This window comes from Pteropus vampyrus, unplaced genomic scaffold, assembly GCF_000151845.1.
Source record: "Pteropus vampyrus isolate Shadow unplaced genomic scaffold, Pvam_2.0 Scaffold41, whole genome shotgun sequence".
Lineage (NCBI taxonomy): Eukaryota > Metazoa > Chordata > Mammalia > Chiroptera > Pteropodidae > Pteropus > Pteropus vampyrus.
The window spans coordinates 5,451,083-5,470,146 of record NW_011888822.1 but is presented as its reverse complement, the minus strand read 5'-3'; positions in this window follow the sequence as shown (position 1 = coordinate 5,470,146).

Here is a 19,064-nt window from a genome sequence, read left to right as displayed (position 1 = left end):
GTACTACATCAGGTTTTTTCTTCTTGTTATTTATTTTATTTTACTTCTCTATACTTCTGTTAAAAAGAGAGTTCTTATGCAGATTCACCAGGTCTTAGCTTGTCATCTACCTTCTTATCTATTCCCTATACATCTATAAGGTCGATGTAGTATAAACTCCAGCTGTATTAGAAACCAAGTTTTAAAGGTAACTGAACTGGAAAATTAATTTACCCTTTGGTCCATGGGCATAGGTGTGAGGTGTGGACCTGGCTTACTGAGAGGAGGTGGGGCAGTAGGCTTATAGTCCTTGTCAGTAAACTCATAAACTTGGCGGCAGTGCTAAAAACCTCTAACCATAATCCATGACATTTTTCTGCCCATATAAAAGGCCTTGGGCCCTATGTCCTGTAGGGACTTGAGTTTTTAAGTAGTTAATACTACCAGGCATTAGTTGAAAAAACTTGGGGTGTGTAGCTAAGTGAATGGAAGTTATATGGGAGAAGTGATAAGGATAATGATAATGACTAACATTTATTGAACACTTACTATGTGAAAGACACTGACTGACTGAAGCACTCTACATATGTTCTTATTTAACTGATACGGCAACGTGATGAGGTTGCCCATCTCGTGAATGAGGAACCTGAGGCTCTGAGATAGAGCTCACACAGCTGGTCTATAATAGAATGGGATTTGGACGCAGATCTCTGTAGTTTCAGGAGTGGATTGAGATTCAACTAGTGACTGATAATTTGATGTACTTATCAATGTTGTCTTGCCAAGCTATTTCTGGAGATGCCCAAGCCTGGGTTGGGGGTTATTGTCGGGGATGTCATAAAGAGAATTTTTGTAAAGAAAATTCTGACCAAAGAGGACAAGATGAAGACTCAGAGCTGAAAGACCCAAGAGTTTTGGGTAAGTAAACCAAGGTCATATGTTATTAAATGGATTTGATGTCTTAATCCTGGAAGCCTTAGGAAGTATTTGAAAGGCTTAAAGCTGGAGAAGTACTTGAATTTTTGTAAGATTACACAGCCTTCATTGAAAAAATGTATCCAAGTGGCCAGACTAGGTCAGCAAGAACTTTTAGGAAGTCATTTCATTGATACCATTGACATAAGAGAGCTAATCATGGCTTGAACTAAGCTACTTGATTAAAATAAATTTGCCAGTTTAGGCAATATCATCCTCTGGTATTTAGTCTGCCACATTTCCAGTCATCCCTCCTGCCTTAAAATTCTCTCAATGCATTGCTCATCACTTTTATCTGGTTAAAAAACTTGAAGACTTTTGAAGAAGCCACTCATTAAACGGGGTACTTAGGGAATATTAGTGCAAATAAGTGACTTAATCTTGTCCCTTGATAGGGGTGTCTGCGTGAAAGAACAGTTAGATCTTTACTTGAGATGGAGGAAGGTTGGTTTGACTGACCAAGTTCACTGTAGGTGGGAGGTGGAAGAACTGAAGTTGGCATTGTTCCCAAGTCAGGCATCCAGGGAAGTAAAAAAGCTGAAAAATAAGAATCAGGAGGCTCTTCTTTTTAAATTATGGGACCTTGGCCATGTCACTTATATCCTGAAGCCTCAGTAGTTTTGTCTAGAAAGTGGGAATAATGATAATGCATTCCTCTTGTTTCTCATAGATTCCTGGACATATCTAATAAAGTGGCATATGTGGAAATGTTTAAAAAGTTTAAAAAATGTTTAAAAAGTTTTAAAAAATGTTTAATAATCAATATGTTATTATCAAATTCTATATACATTAACTGTCATGTCCAGTCATTGAGATGAGAGACAATTTACAGATGCAAACAATTTCACTGGGAGAGCATACTTATATTTTAAAATTTCAATTTTCTCAAGTATCTGTGTATCGAAATATCATTCCTAGAATCTAATTGTACTTTCCATTGTAAATAGCTATTTAATAGGTGGTGTTTCTATTTTGTGGAAGCAGTACAGCAAAGCGCGAAGAACTCTAGACTTAAGAGTTATACAGACACAGGAGTATGAATTTTGGAGTCATACAGATATAGGTTCAATTCTATGTTCTGCATTTTGACATCTACATGACCTTGGTAAAATTATTTAACTTCTCTGAATCTTGGTTTTAGCCTCTGCAAAATGGATCTATTGGTATAATTGACTTCGTGTGTTTGTTTTGAGGATTAAATGAAATATTACATGGCAAGTTGTTAACACAGTGAAGTTCATGTGAAGAAATCACTACGTGCTAGCTCTGTTTCTACCTGCTTTAAATTTTACAGCACACTTTGCAGCTGCATTTTCTCATTTAGTCATCCTTAACGTTATCGATAAGATGTGAGGGGAATCTGATTATTATCTGTCTTAATTCATGTATCCAGTTAGGTAGGTTTTGCGTGGACACATGAAGGATATCTATTCCCCACTCCCCACCCCCACTTCTCTGGGAAATGCTCTAGAAGAGGGAGTCAGATGGGAGAGGAGTGGAGACAGCTTTTTGTTGGAACGGACAAATGACGAGAGCAAATGACATTAGGCCACTTCAAATTCGTGATGTTCCCGGGTCCCCTGGGAGCACCTACGACACTGAAGAGACGTTCCCATCAGCCCTTGCATCATCAGTGGCTCCCTCACCACAGCCCCATGGGAGAGCTCGCTGGTGCCATGTCCCAAGGTGATGCTGACGCACAGCCCTGTGAGATTCCAAATAGTTCCAAAGAGTCAGTGGGCACAGGGCCGAGCTAGGACTGGTGATGTCACAGCGGAATCTCAGCACTTGGAAGGCTGACAGACTGCCTTTGCCAGCTACACACTGGAAGTCAGAAGGAGATTTGACCTCCAGAAAGCACACTTTCATTCCAGCCTGGAGCTGGTCAAATTCATCACAAGGCTCTCAGCAGTTAAAGATTCATTCTGCTGAAAGTGAGGAAAACGCTAAAGAGATGTCTTCTGTCCTGAGTAGCACCAGCTGATCTTTTTTAAGCAGATGGATGAATCATTATTCCCATCAATAAGGGGCCAACACACAGCTCCCTTTTCCAGCAATCTGACCTGAGGGTTTTGGGCCTCCTTTGCCAAAGCTGAGGACATGGAAGGGACAAAATCTGTAGGGGGAGCTATTTTGTTTTGAATGCAGAGTGTAATTCTGCCTTTTTCAAGTAAGCAAGATATTTATATTCTGAGTTTCTTTTGGAGAAAAATTTCGCTTTCTGGGGCATTATGAAAATGCTATTGAAGGCAGCCCTAGGCATCATATAGGAAATGTCGTATAATATGCATCAGTGTGAATCTAAATTAGGAAATGAGACACATGCTCTCCCAATTCTATCAAATGGTATTTGGACATTTTAGGGGTAAAAGCAAAGGCTTTGAAGCCATACAAACCTGGGGTCAGATCCTAGTCAGCTAGTTACTAGCTAAGTGACAGGGCAATTTGCTCCATAACCCTGAAAAAATGAAAGAGGAAAGCCTGTGCCTAGGTTCTTATTTGGATTTAATTTGACAGTGCATTTAAAGATCAACCAGTAATAAGTGCTCAACAGATGACTTATTCATCCTCCTATTTCTCTGGAGTGTCAGACATCATACTCATTCATACCCATCTATGAATTTTGCTTCCCTAATTGTTTTTTGTTTTTGTTTCTTTGTTTTTGTTTTTTGTTTGTTTTTTGCTTTTTACATCGAAGGTGTAATTAGGTTCACAAAAAAAGGGCACATACTCAAAATTAGGTCTACTCTGAAGCGAGGCATCATTTATTCATGTCTTTGGCAGGATGGTTGGAGGCTGAAGTCTCCACGGAAGAGTGCCTGGTGCTGCGGAGAAACGTATTTGTGCTCAAGGGAAAGCAACGACAATGGTGTTTGCTTCAGTGGGGAGGGCTGGGAAGTGACTTGAAAGAGATTCTAGAACCAAAGCATATTTCCATGAATATACAGTGGTGGCAGCCCAGGGACTGCTCGGCTCTTTATTCAGACATAATATTCTGGTCAGGTTAAGCCTCCCTCAGAACCCCAAAGGCCATAGGCATAGCAAGCCAATTTCTCTGCCTGCAACAAAACAAAGATCGCTTCGAATCCATTTTGAAAATCACAAATGAGTCTTACCATCCAACGAAGGAACTGTAGTTAAACAATAAATGGAATCAAGGTGGTGGGGGTGGTGGGGAGAGGACTATAGACCAGCAACATATTACAAGGGACAATGTTCTGCATATTCTCTCTCTTTCTCCTGTGTTGGGTCTGGACATCTGATTCTCTAGAGAATTTACCTGAGAGAGTTTATCAGAAGCCTGGCTGAAAGTTTGCTTTCTAAATTTTTTTCTTTAGCTACATGTATACAAGAAAATTCTATATTTGACAGTACCCCAGTACTTCCTTTATTTAACAAAGGTATCTTAATTTTTCCATGACAATAACATTGAAGTTACCTCAAGTCTCATGTTTAAAAAGTTGTTACACTTATTATTAGAATAAGCGGGAAGGAAACATGGAGGCAATTACTCCGATTCCTTTATTTTTATAGGTGACAATTTGAGGACTCAAGTTGAGTGCCTTCTCAAGGCAACACAAACATTGGGGTCAGGGCTGGGCTGAGACCTCAGATCAGTATTTCCACAGTGATGCTCTTTTAATACTTGACATGTAATCATTTGGATACTACTTGGTTGTAGTAAACTTAGAACATTAACAGGGTTTAAGTATAAGAGAATACAACCAAACAAGTCCACTATGGAAAATCATGACCCACTGGCTGTAACAGAGAGGGGATCACAAAAGTTATGAAAGTTATGCATTACAGCCAAAAAAAAGTGGCAGAGAAGTTGAGTGATTTACTGAAGGCAGCTAATAATTGATGGGAGTCAAGATTTGAACTCATATCTGGCCTATTAGATACTATTCGTTAGTATCTTAGTTTCTATTAGTTGGAAATTACGCTGGAGTTGGCCAAGGGTTTTACTGCACTCAGTAAATTGCTTTGTTTTGCAGGATGCCTAACCAAGCTTCAAGAAAAAAGAAAGGCTGGGTTGGCTGCATTTTGATGATGGTTGTTTAATTTCTTTTTTTGTTTTGTTGTTTTGTAAAGAACTTATAAAAAAATTCTCCAGCTGAATTCCACCTGGTGCCTAGATCCTGATCCTTTTGAAAAAAAAAAATTTTTTTTTTTCTATTGTCTGGTGTCTGGATACTGTGGTTCTAAAAAAGAATAAGGCACAAGGACAGTTGGCCGTAGTTAAATTTAAAGGGGATAGAAATTATCAAAACAAAGAAAAACAAACAAACAAAAAGGGGTGAAATCTCCAAGTTTGAGGTTGATTTCATTTGCCAAATCTCAGAGCAAATCGAGAAGGTAGCCAAAAGCACAATAAGAAAAAGTTTGCTTGGGAAAGTATGCATTAATTAAAAGCAACTCCTCCAGAAAGAGTCTCTCTTCCAAAGTAGAGTCCTGACATTGAAACTCATTGGCTATAATCAGCCTGAATTGAGCTCCTTTGTTCATCCCTGAACTAATCACTATGGTCCCAGGGATGTGATGCTGTGATGGTCAGATTTGAATCACATGTCCACCTCTGGCGCTATGGAGATGATGGACAGCACCCTACTGAGATTATGGAAAGGATGTTATAAGGAAAAACAGGATGCAAAAGAAGAGTGAATGGAAGTCAGACATGTAACAACAGAAAACATCCAGGCTAGAGTTTTCTCTAAAGTGGACATTGTGTAGAAATTCAAATTCTTTTAATGGCGTATTTCTAAATGAAACATTATTACCTAGTACAAGCATTTCTGTGAGATTTACAGAAAACATACCTGTATCTCTATGTTGGAAATCTCGAACTAAAAGGAATAGTTCTGACACATTGAAAATGTTAGAAACCTATAGAATACTTTTGGTTCACAAGTATAATTATGAGAAAGTAAGGATTGGATATTATGAAATCATAAAGACTTCAGTTTCAATTACTTGTTACATGTCCTTATGATGGACTCAGGATTTCCTTAAGAATACATTAATATAAATAATTTCAGAGCTCTAAAAACAATAATTTTTGTGAAGCTATCAGCTCTGGGCTCCTGGATTATTCCACATTCAGAACTTTCTCAATGATATAAGAATAGAGAGAAAAAAATCACACTGGTTGGGGAAACTAATTGGCCTAACCAGAATGATCCCTTGGAGTCATTTTGCCTCCCTTACCGAAAGTTTCCTTAAAAAATAAATGTATACATTGTGTTTATTCGAAGATTTGGGTTTGGTAATTTTCTCAGTGCACTTTTCTTATTCCTCTGTCTCAGAAATTTTTTAAGCATAACTTATTAAATTAAAAATCTTCCTTCATATTCAAGAAATATCACATTCTGAGATGAAGATAGATGTTCACAATAAAAATAAAGCATATGAAAAGTAAGTGAGCATTGTTGGATAAATCATTGTTGGAAGGAAATAAGATGGTGGCATTTTACTCAACCCTTTGACTTGATACTCCACCTTCAGAAACAAACAGACATGCCATCTATCATATTTTACATTTCCTTTGTAGTAAATTTTGACTGATTTTAATTACCACATTTTGTTGACTTGATATAATATGCAGTATTTGAGTTGAAAAGAGCATGAGCAACTAAAACGACATCTCATTTTTTTAGGGACCTTTGTTCTTAAATTCAGGAAGCTGTAAAATCTTCAATAGCAAATTTCATTAGTTCTTAGGCAATATTATAAGTGGTGGTATTCTATTGAGAACTCCTTGAACATGAATCAGGAGATTAACTTTTGTAGCAAACTGTCAATCTTTACTTCTAAATTATGGTGAGTAGTGAATTTTTTTGTTTTGGCTTTGAAGTTGAATTATTCTCTTTGCTCAATCATGTCAGTCAGAAAGGAGATTTTTCTTCTCAGCTGAGCTGTGTGTGTGTGTGTGTGTGTGTGTGTAATGTAATTAACATCTCTCTATCTCTTGCACTATGCCATTATGTTGTTATTATTCTCATTCATTAAGTTCTAAATATTTCTTTAAAATTCTGAGAGGTTCGACAGGTTAAACTGTATCCCATTATTGACAATATTAAATAACACATTCTGAACACCCTTCTTCAAGTTGTCATATTTTCAGTAAAATGTCATTATATTTACATCTTTATTTCTTTAAGAGAGAGAGGTCACTCAAAATCACTTGCTAAAGCTCCCTACAACATGTTTTAGATGAAAAAATATGGTTTAGAAAGAAAGAGAAAGTGTATTTCTTAGAAACATTGTGTAATATCTACTGTTAGCAGGCAAGTGAGCTTAAGTGCACATAAACATTTGGCCAAGAATGTTCATTGATGCCTTATTTGTACCAGCTAAAAAACAAAAATAAAAACACCTAAATTTTCAAATAGATGAAAAGTGAAATAAGCCATGGTATGAGGTCATGTTATGTAATATTTGAAAAGATTGAAGTAGATTTATCTGGTTTCACTTGAAATGACATTCATGAGATATTATTAGGAATAAAAAAGCAATTACGTAATAGTTGATATAGTAGAATCATGTGTTGTAAAATATGTGTCTTTATCTCATTATATGAATTTATGCAAACTGTTAGCTGTAGTTATCTGTGAGCAGTAAGAATTGTGAATAAGAAGTTGGTAGGTAGGGGACTCTTGCTGTTACACCTGCATTTTTTTTTTTATGATGAGCATATGCAAAGATTTTAAAATACATGTGGACAAAAGAAAATAGGTTATCAATTTCTTTCATTTCATTTCATTTCATGAGCGTGGAGATATTAAATGATTTCCTCATAGTAACACAACTCATTAGAGCTAGAGATGGAATTTGAATCCAGGTCTTTGGACTTCGACTTCTGTATGATTACTCCTATATCAAAGTGGCCCTCCTTATAATAACTAATCAGAAAAAAAAGTTTTAATTATTGATACTCACGTATTTGAAATCAAACAGAAACAAAAACTACCATTGCCCCACTACAAAAACCTTGGAATTTAAATTTTAGTCAGATCTTACTTTTCTTCACAATATCTATAAATGTACTTTCTTGTATGAATTAGAATTTAATGCTTCTCTTTTGTTTTTCAAATGAATTTTATTATCTAACAAATAGGATAACCTTAGTGCAGGCAAGAAATATCTTAATTAACTGAAAAGTTAAATTGAGTAATTAGATCAATCTGCAAAATTAAGAAGAGGGTGAGGGGGAAAGAATAGAAGACTGCATTTATGCTGCTTTGTGTAATAGTCTAATCATGCAACACTAGGGAAAATCACCATGGCTCAGCTCTTCCAACAAAGTGCTCATTGTAGTGATACCTATGAATCAACTTCGCAAAGACCATCTATCTAGATGGGCTCTGAATTGAGCTCTGTTTCTTCTACTTTTCCCTTGTTCTCATTCATTCCTTTCTCCATAGCTACCCACAAAAAGTTGCTCCAGATAGATGCTCCAGCACCTGAATTCACCCTGTTCAGTAAGCAACTCATTGTTTCCTTGCAGTCCTCTTTAAATTGCAGACATTTAGCTGCTGATTCTTTCTTTCTTTCTGGGGGATCTGAACTCTTTGAGTGCTGAGAAAAAACATTGTAAGGGAAAGAGAAGAAAGATGATAAAAAGAATAGGGAGTTTCTGAGCTAAATTTCAATGTTAGCCAATTATCAGTACCATCTTCCTTACCAGTCTTCAATCTAATCCTTATTGTCATCAGAGCTCTCATTTATTGGGCATTGGCTAGGAGCCAGGTATTTTATGGATTGGGCATTTTATGTAAATTTATGCCTCGGTACAACCTATTGGGGTAGGTATTGTTATTATTATCTATTTATATACAAGGAGATTGAAGCAAATAAAGCTCAGATGATTTGTTCAAGGTCACATTGCTAAGGACCACCTTGCCTGTTTCGGAGGAAAATTGATTGACTCTCTCAGAATTCAATCTTAGGTTGGGAAAACAGGACAAGGCGCCAAAATAAGACTCATCACAGAAATGAAATCCTCCAACACTTCTTGGCCCCATTGTGTTCAGCTTATTAGTATATAGGGGAACTCTTTGACTTTCTGAAAACATCTATCGATTTCCTCCTGTGAGGAGATTTGCAAAGACAATTTGTAGGCCTCGGATGCCATTGAAACATTCACTGCTTTGTCATAGAAAGGAAGAATGTTTGTGAAAAGAAGGCCAAATAATGTCATTATTTAGCTTCATATGTGAAATGGATGGTGGTGTTCTTGGCACTAAGAAAGTTGCCCCCAAACCATTTGAAAGATGAAAGGGCTTATCTTGAAACAAAGTTTCCTGGAAGATTACAAACCAATCATTTAAAATGTCAGTTCAGATAAAATGAGAGCAAAGAACTATCAGAATCTTACAATTGAAATGTCTAATTAGGATTTTAACAGCATGTAGGGGAATTATCCTTACTCCAGCCTTTGGAATTGATTCTTCTTATAGAAAAAGGAGCAAGTTTTCCTATCTCTTGATATGGACTACAAAGCTATGCATTGATTAGGGCGTTTTATTTTGCCCAGGCCTCGTATCCAGGCATTCCCGTTGGATTCTGTAGTCAAAATTCTTTTTTGCAATCAAGGCTGATTTTTATATAAATAGCAGATTTGTCCTATTTCTGGTACTTATTAAAATGTTATTCAGTAATTAGCTGAATCAAAAAAGAAACATAGTACACCATTATTCTGCCTCAAAGCTTGTCCATATCTAAGTTGAGAATTTGCTTTGCTCCCATCACCCTGAAGCAGCTATTGTTTTGGAGCCTGGATTATAAATACAGGAGTAAGTGCTGCTTTTTAGTTATAGCTAAAGGGAATAACTTCTGCTACCCTCTCTCTGCTAACATCATCAACTAATTTCAGAAGTGATAAAGATGGGTTCCGTGGGGCCATCAACTTACATTTAATGTGTCATGAAATATAATAATTACATCAAAATATTGCTATTCATACCATACTTTCCACAAATATTTAGCTTCCGCATAACCTTGAAAATTGAATACAAGTGCTATCTTAAAATTAAAAAAAAATCCAGACTTTAAAAAAATTAGGTATCACTATGAACAGTAGGATTCTTACCTCTTCCAGTGAATTTATGGTCAATCCCTGAGATGTTACTATCACTCAAAAGGGTCAAGTTTTTTTTAGGACAAGTCTGAAAAAGTTTAATTTTCTCAATACTGCCTCATCACTGGTAGCTGCCATAATATGCCTCATTTTGGTAGCACAGCAGTTGAGACATCCTTTCAGCATGGAAAGAGTAACAAAAATAGGGACCTCTCCCTCCTCACTCACCAGTTAGTACCATGAAGAAATATAATTAAGGACTTGCATGCTTAATATAATGAAAATATCAGTAATTCCAATTCAGTTTGGTTCTAAATTAATAGTAAGCAAAGGGGGAAAAGCCTATAATTAAATACTGCACTATGTCTCTTAAAAAAAGGTTTTCAATACTTTAATTGACACATTAAATTTTCTTTATTTTTTAGAATTGACAACTACTTCACTTGCCCACTTCCAATTGAATGCATTTTCTAAGCAAACTGGCTCAAGTCTTATCTTTAATCATTCCTTTCATAATTCTGGAGTAGGAATCTCAAAAAAAAAAAAAAAAAAGAAAAAATATTGGGCCAACTTCTGGAATGACAGAGATAGGACATCCAAAAATTCACTTATCCATATAAGAAATGAGAACACTAGCAAAAACTGTCTATATCAACTTTTGGGGAACTCTGGAAATTAACTAAAGGCTTGTAACAATCTGTGAAGTGTTTGTTTATTCAAGAGAAATTGCTAAATCTTGGCAAGAACTGCAAGATTTATGACATTTTAAAACTTGCCATAATTCTACCCCCTTCTTCAGCTGCAGTAGACTTGAAAACTAGCAGCCTTGCTCTATAACAACTGTGAAGAACAGCAGCCTGCCACCCTTTGGAGTGAGGAAAATGGGTTCAGAGTCCCCCTAAAATTCAGTCCCCAGAGAATTTCCACTATTTGGCCTGTCTGGAAGTTTACTGAAGAACTCCATTTTCGGGGCTTGTTTTTATTTAACTTGATTCAGAACTCTGTACGAACAGCATTATTTCTAGGGTTTGTTGGAAATAATCACTGGCAATTGTTTAACATTACAGCTGCCTGAGGCACCATTACCAATTGGGCCTAATAATGAGTTGACAAAAATTTTGAAAGGAAAAATTGAGGAATGGGAGGCCTATATGAGGCTTTGGACTTCTCTAGCTCATTCCTAAGAATCTAGAAGGCCACAGAAATTCTATGTAGACAATCCTAAGGAAACCTGTCAAAACTAATAAATGAGTTCAGCCAGGCTACAGGACACAAGATCTATACGATAGTCCCCTTTACTCATGTTTTTCCTTTTCATAGTTTCAGTTATCTGTGGTCAACTGTGGTCTGAAAATTTTAAATGAAAAACTCCAGAAATAAACAATTCTTTAGTTTTAAGTTGCATGCTGTTCTGAGCAGCGTGATGAATCTTGTACCATCCCACCCTGTCCCACTTGGGCTGTGAATAATCTTATTGTCTAGCATATTCATGCTGTGTACACTATCCACCTATTAGTCACTTAGTAGCCATCTGGTTATCAGATCGACTGACTGGATATCACAGTGCTTGTGTTCAGGTAACACTTATTTTACTTAATAATGGTCCCAAAGCTCAAGAGTGGAGATACTGGCAATTTGGATATGGCAAAGAGAAGCTGTAAAATGATTCCTATAAGTGAAAAGGTTTGTATGTCTATGAAGAAAACATAGTATATGTGGAGCTTGGTACTATCCATGATTTCAGGCATCCACTGGGAGTTTTGAACATGTCTCCACAGATGTGGGGGAGCTATAGTATGCAAAAATCAATTATATTTCTATATTTAGCAGTAACCAAATTAAAAATGAAAATTTAAAAGCCATTCTTTTTACAATTTTATTCAAAAAGAATAAAATTCTCAGGAATAAATTTAACAGAATAAATGTGAGACTTGTGCACTAAAAACTAAAAAACATCATTAATCGAAGCTAATGAAATCTAAATAAGTGAAAAAACATTTCATGTCCATGTTTTGGAAGAATTAATATTGTTAAGAAGGCAATACTCCTCAAATTCGTCTATAGACTTAATGCAATCTCTTTCAAAATCCAACTTGCCTTTCTTTACAGCAATGGACAGGCTGATCCTGAAATTTATATGGAAATACAAGAGACCCAGAATAGCCAAAACAATCTTGAAAACAAAACAAAACAAAACAAATTCTTAGAAAAACAAGGGAAAATACATACTTCCTGATTTCAAATCTTACTACAAATCTATAGTAATTAAGATGTGGTACTACTGGCATAAAGATAGACATAGAGATCAATGGAATAGAACTGAAAACCAAGAAATAAACCCTAAAATTTATTTAATTGATCTTTGATAGAAGTGCTAAGACAATTCAACAGGGAAAGAATAGCCTTTTCAACAACTGGTGCTAGGACAACTGGATACCCACATGGAATAGGATGAAGTTGAATCCCTATCTCACATCATATACAAAAATTAACTTACAATGGATCATATATTTAAATGTAAGAACTTAAATCTTTGCAACCCTGGATTAGGCATGACTTCTTAAAAATGGATAAATTGGACATTTTCGAAATTAAAAAATTTTTGCACGTCAAGGAACACCATCAATAAAGTAAAAGGACAATCCTGACAATGGGAGAATATATTTGAAATTATATATCTGGCAAGCATCTAGTATCCAGAAAATATAAAGAACTCATAACTCGACAATAAAAAGACAAATATTAAAAAATGAATAGACCTTTCTCAAAAAAAAAGATATACAAATAGTCAATAAGCACATAAAAACACACTCAATGTTGTTTGTCATTAGGGAAATGCAAATTAAAACCTCAATGAGATTCCATATTACACTCACAAGAATGTCTATAATAAAAAAGACATACAGTAGCAAATTTTGGCAAGGATGTGGAGAAACTGGAAATTTCTTACTGGTGGGAATATAAAATGGTGCAGTCATTTCAAAGACAGTTTGGCAGTTTCTCAAATATTCATCATAGAGGTATCATATGGCCCAGAAATCATATGATACCTAATAAACGTTAGGTATATTCCCTAGAGAATTGAAAATATATGTCCATGCAAAAATGTTTATATTAATGTTCATAGCAGCATTGTTTATAATATCCAAAAGTTGAAACAAGCCAATGCTCATCAAATAATGAATGTATAAACAAAACGTGGTACATGTATACAATAGAATGTTGATCAGCCATAAAAAAATAGTGAATGCTGTTATATGCTACAATATGGATGAACCTCAAAACATTATGCTAAGTGGGAGAAGCCCATCACAAAAGACCACATATTGTAGCATTTTGTTTATATGAAATGTCCATAGGCAAATTTATAGACTCATAAAGTGAATAGTGCAGGGGCTGGGTGGAAGAGGAGGTAAGGAGTGACTTTTACTGGGTATGGGGATTCTTTTTGGGGTGACGAAAATGTTCTGGAATTAGCGGTGACAGTTGCACAATTTGTGAGTATACTAAAAACACTGATTGTATATTGTTAAAGGATGAATTTTACAGTATGTGAGTTATATCTCAATAAGGCCATTTTTTTAAATAAAAAAGACATTTCCCAGCTGTTCTCAATTAATGCTCTCAGGTCTTGTGTGTATGAATGATTCGGTAGAACTCAGCTCAGTAGTTTCTAACTTATATTTTTAAGAGAACCAAACTATTTTGCAAGACAGCAAATATATTAAACAGAATATAATCATCACATATCACTGTTATAAACTAGGTAAACAAAAAGAATTTCTTCACAGACACCATATGGAGATGGGATTCACCAATAAACACATCCAAGTTTCTTTGGTCATTCTACACTGAGCTTGAGTTGGCAGAGAAAAAGAGAAAGGGAGGTTAAGGCATAATAATCCAGGTCTGATGATTCTGCTCTTGATTAACAAAAATCAAAAGGCTTTTGTTAGATGCTTAACTGTCCAGCCTGGCTCCCTCTACTGATTACCTTCAACAGATAATAGTTTGTTGGCTAGGTACTAGTAATTATTTTAGATTGTGAGATTTCACTGTAATTAAATTAATTAAAATCTGTCTCCCTGGCATCCTCAATAAAGCGTATACCTCTAAGAGTTTAAGCCTTTTTTTTTTTCTTTACTTGGAGAATGGTTTAAAAGAGACTGGTGTGTCCTTGAAAAAGAGAAACGCAGACTCTTCTACCAAGTGTCATAATGAAAGATGACAATAACAAAAGAGTTGAGCTTTTGGCAGTGAACTGTTCCTTTGTATTTTTGTTAGTCTGGTCCCTTTCCAGGTAAATATCTTTGTTTATTTAATGCCCACATTTTATTCTAACATTCTAATGCTGACATTTTATTCTCAGCTCTTTGGATGCACAAGAGTGTGTTATAAGTAGATAATATCCTGCTAAGATGCTTTTAATTGCCATTAGATATAACAAGGTGCATCATTAAAAAGGAAGCTCATAGGAAATTTCAGCAGTTTGAGTCTCAATATTTTAGTTTTTAGGTGTGCATATGTATAAATATTTATATTTTGCTCTGTATTTTCTAACTTAAGTTATACATGCTTATATGCTAATATGATCTTGGTGCCCCGAGTGTATACCCTGAGAAAATGTAATTGTAAAATTGGATTGCAATTTAAATATTCCACGGGAGCAAACTAAGGATACTGTTCATTTTATGAATTGACAAGTTATTTCAGGGAGAGGTTGAAACATAAATCAAGTATAACTTTTCTTCCCAGTGAACCTCTTTTGCCATTTGCCAATTATTCTACTTTGGACATATTTATCTTAGGTTCATCATAAGAGGATGAAGAAGAAGGCTTTGAATTATCATCTGGAAACTGAATTATCTGATATCATTTATACATTTTAAGAAATCTGGAGCAGAACTTTTTGTTTAGATCTGATTGATAATGTGGAATTCCCATGTGAATATGAGTATAATCTTGAAGGGTAATTTAGATTTTCTGTTACTTTTCCCTTGTGACTGGTTTTTGCTAAAGAATGCATATAAATTACCACTAGAAGAAACAGTGTCTTTAGAATTTTCAGCTCGTGTTGGTGAAGGGCAAAGATGTCTAGCATTGTCATAAACAACTGAAAGATTTGAAAATGTTTCTAACTAAGATGGAAAGATATGGTGCCAGACCTGTTCAGCAACACGGATCTAAAAGAATAAATTAGAGAAAAGTTGGGGTTAGCTTAATTGTGGAACAATTGCATTCAAAATTGGAGTTGTTTTAAGACCTTGGTCAGAATCTAATTAATCTCTGAAAGTTTTAGAGATAAAACTCGGGCATTTTAGGGTAATAGATCCCCAGCATACATGCATGTTTGTGTGACAGTACTCCCTAGTACCATTCGAGGCAGATATCATTAATGGAACAGGACAAACTTTCCTGTTAAACCCTAATATAATGTATGATAGCTATCCCCCCAGATGTCCTCCAATGATCCTAGCCTCCCTTGTGTACACATGCCCTTTTGTGATTCCATCCCATTTTCCATAAGGCTGGCCTGTTTTACCACTAGACTACTGCAGAAGTGAAGTATAGTGGGTGTGTGACTTCCGAGGCTAAATCATAAAAGACATTATGACTAATGCCTTGTTCTCTCTTGGATCCCTTCCTCTGGGGGCAGCCAGCTGCCATGTCACAAGGACCCTCAAACTATAGAGAATTCCACATGTTGAGGCCTCCTGCTCACAGCTAGCACCAACTTGCCAGCCACCTGGGTGAGCCATCTTGGAAGCAGATCCTCCAGCTCCACTCAGGCCTTCAGGTGACTACAACTTCATAACTACAACCCCTGAGCCAGAACCACACAGTGAAACTTCTCCTTATTTCCTGGCCTATGGAAACTACAAGAGATAAATGTTTATGGTTGTTTTAAACTGCTAAATTTGGGAATAATGTGTTAGTAGGCAATAGATAGCTAATGCGTAATGTTTGATGATCCTCGGAAATCTAAATGAGGGAATGAGGACAGTGAGTCAGGGCAGAGAGAGCAGTCACTAAAGCGTATGTTAATGTGGGCAACCAGTTCAATCCCATTGGAGGCCCTTTGAGGATTATTCAGTTCCTACCTTGACACAAAGGGATGGGGAAGTGTTTGTATTTTCCATTGACTCTTATTCCTCATTGGCTTAAGGCTGCCGGGGGGGGGGGGGGGGGGCATTAAATCCTCAATATTTCCAGGCTGCTTTGCCCTTAGGCTCCTAAAGAAACAGAAAATTCTCAGTCGGAAAAGCAGAAAGCTGCAGGTGGTTGAAATAAGAGGCTGTCAGTGCATAAAAGAACTGTTCACTGAGGCCACATATGAACTCAGGGGTGGACTGAGCAGATTATGGGTTGGATTATAGAGTGGGACTTCAATAATGTCTGCCACATAGCTTCACAGTCTTTTTCATTGCCACACTTTGAGCAGCCACTCCCGACCAATTAGAGCTGTGATTTGAGATGAAGCCCACTTATCTTCCATAGTCCAGAATATATCCCCCACTCTTTGTTCTGTCCCCTCTACTCAATACCACTTTCCACCTGGTGAATTCTTAAACTTTCAAAGGTCAAAGGTTACCTACCCAATGAACCTTCCCTAATAACCCTCCCTTTGCCTGGCCGAGTTAGCCTTCCTTTATTTGCTGGTCCCCTGCTTTCAACAGTCACATGGATTATAATCATTTTGTTATGTGTTTATCTCCCTGGCTTGCCTGTTAGTGAGCTTTTGCTCATCTTTGTATTTCTAATGTCCACAATATATTAGGCCTTCAAAAAATATGAACTAAAAGAGCAAGACTGGAGGACTGGAGGCAAAGCTCCTCAGTGGTCCACAATGTTCTCCTAGAGTTTATTCTCCCTACAGAGGTACTCACAGACATGGGCATTACTGCGGGTAGAGGAAACATGTTCACATTTTTTTTTTTTTTTTTTTTTGGATTAGTTGGACTGCTCTGTATGGAAGGAGTAATAAAGATTCTGCTAACCTGAGTTTGGGGAGATTAACATTTTAAGACTTAAACCATGCAATATTTGAATTTACTTACCAAATGCATTTTTTAAACTATTATATTCTACAGGCTTGATAGAGAAACTTTTCAACATTTTAAAAAATGGACTCTCCATAGTAAAATCATGGCTCTGTTGCCATGTTAAATGTGGCATGATGTTTGGTTCCTATTATTAAAGTTTAAAAGATAATGTTTATGTGGAGGGAAGTGAAGAAGTGACCAGCACTATTTCAAAGCTGGCATTGTTTCTAAAGATCCCTGGGGAATGTTACCATCTCCAAACATTAACAGATGTCATTCTCCTGTCCTGAATTGACCCAAGGCCTTTACCCATGGTTCAATTGTGTAGCAATTTAGCCCTTGTGGATTTCCTCATCTTTCCCTTCAGGGCAGGACAAGCAAAGAGAAGTGTTTCATTTTGGCTCCTTTTGTTTTGTTTTGTTTTTATCCCATCAGAGCCACTCCGTGGATTATGTTCAGAGCATCTAATAGTTGCGGACATGGAGAATCCCTTCTTGTCCCATGCCAAGAGTTAAATGGATTCAGTACATTTTTCCAGGGGGCATTATTAAAGGTGCTAACAGATGTCGATTTCAGCTTTGTCATTAAAGTGCTTCTCAAACGCCACCTGATGTCCCTGGGTTAAAGCTTTTCTTTCAGCCTTTTCTCATTACATTTTAGCTTTGTTTTGTGAATAAACCTTTGAGGAAACTTGAGAGCAATTTTGGAAACCTAAGGAGTAGAAAACTTGAAATGCCTGAGCTCCAAAATATGCTTTTGACCTTATTCCCCATGCCTAAGTATTTTTCTGTGCTCTAAAAAGAAGAAATTCCTTAAAAACCTAACCATTAATTCTATTATAATTATACATACACACAAAACATTTTCTACTGTGATCTTTATACAAATCCTTCAAATTTGATATTAAAAAAATTTATATCATGTTTGGAACTTTCGAATGATTTTATCCTAAAGGTGGATACAAAAAATCTAATAAAATGCATTCAAATTCTCATTCTTTCTATAGCTATCTGTAGGAAAAATTAGAGAAGTTTCCACATATAAGCCCATCGAGAGTGGTGGTGAGTATGGCAAACTAGAGCATATGCCCCATCTAAAGGATAAGCTGACATTTTACTTCTCATCAAGTGTTGCATGAGGGAGCATCAACAAACCTGCTTCCCTTAGGAAAGTCTGAAATGTGGATATTTATTTAAAATTTTTACTTTGCATTTTTGCAGCAAATTTTTTAAAACATAAAAGTATTATTTGGGCTAAATAGCACATGCATTCAAGACCTCCTTACAGGTTCTCACTGGCAACTTCCATTGAACTTGACCATAGAGCTAGGATAAGTAGTTGTCTCAAGTCATTTGATACTAATCTATGCCTTTCTACACCAATATCTGATGATAATTTCCTTTTAAAACGTATCTTTAGGTAAACTTAAAGTTCTTGCTCGATGCTACCTCTCTCTCTTTGCTTTGGTTGTGTTTTATGAAGAGAAGAAACAAGGACACACATTTATATCCTTTTGCAGGTAGCAGAGTTGTGGTCAAGAGCAGAGTCTCTGGAAATTTTCTACCTGAGTATGTGACCTTAGGCAAGTTATTTAACCTTGCCATGTCTGGTTTCTTTATGTATCAAATAGAGATAATAGTTGCTACTTCAGGTAGTTGTTACAAGGATTTATTGAATTATATGAAAATTATTTAGATTAATGTTAGGCGTGTAGTAAGCACACAGTAATTTTTGCTGTTTTTAGGGTTATCATGTTAGTATTGCTAGTGAATTGTGCTTATCCTTGTATCTACTCATTGATTTTTTTTCCTTCATGTGGCTCACAGCTGAAAAAAGTTTGGTCGTTTGCACTACTCTTTATAAAATACATGCAGATGAGGGTGAAGAGTAGCAAAACATAATCCCCAGGTTTTCTCATTTGGATATCCTTTTGTGGGGATCAGGAATCCATCAGGCTATGTAGACACTGGTAAAAAAAAAAAAAATAG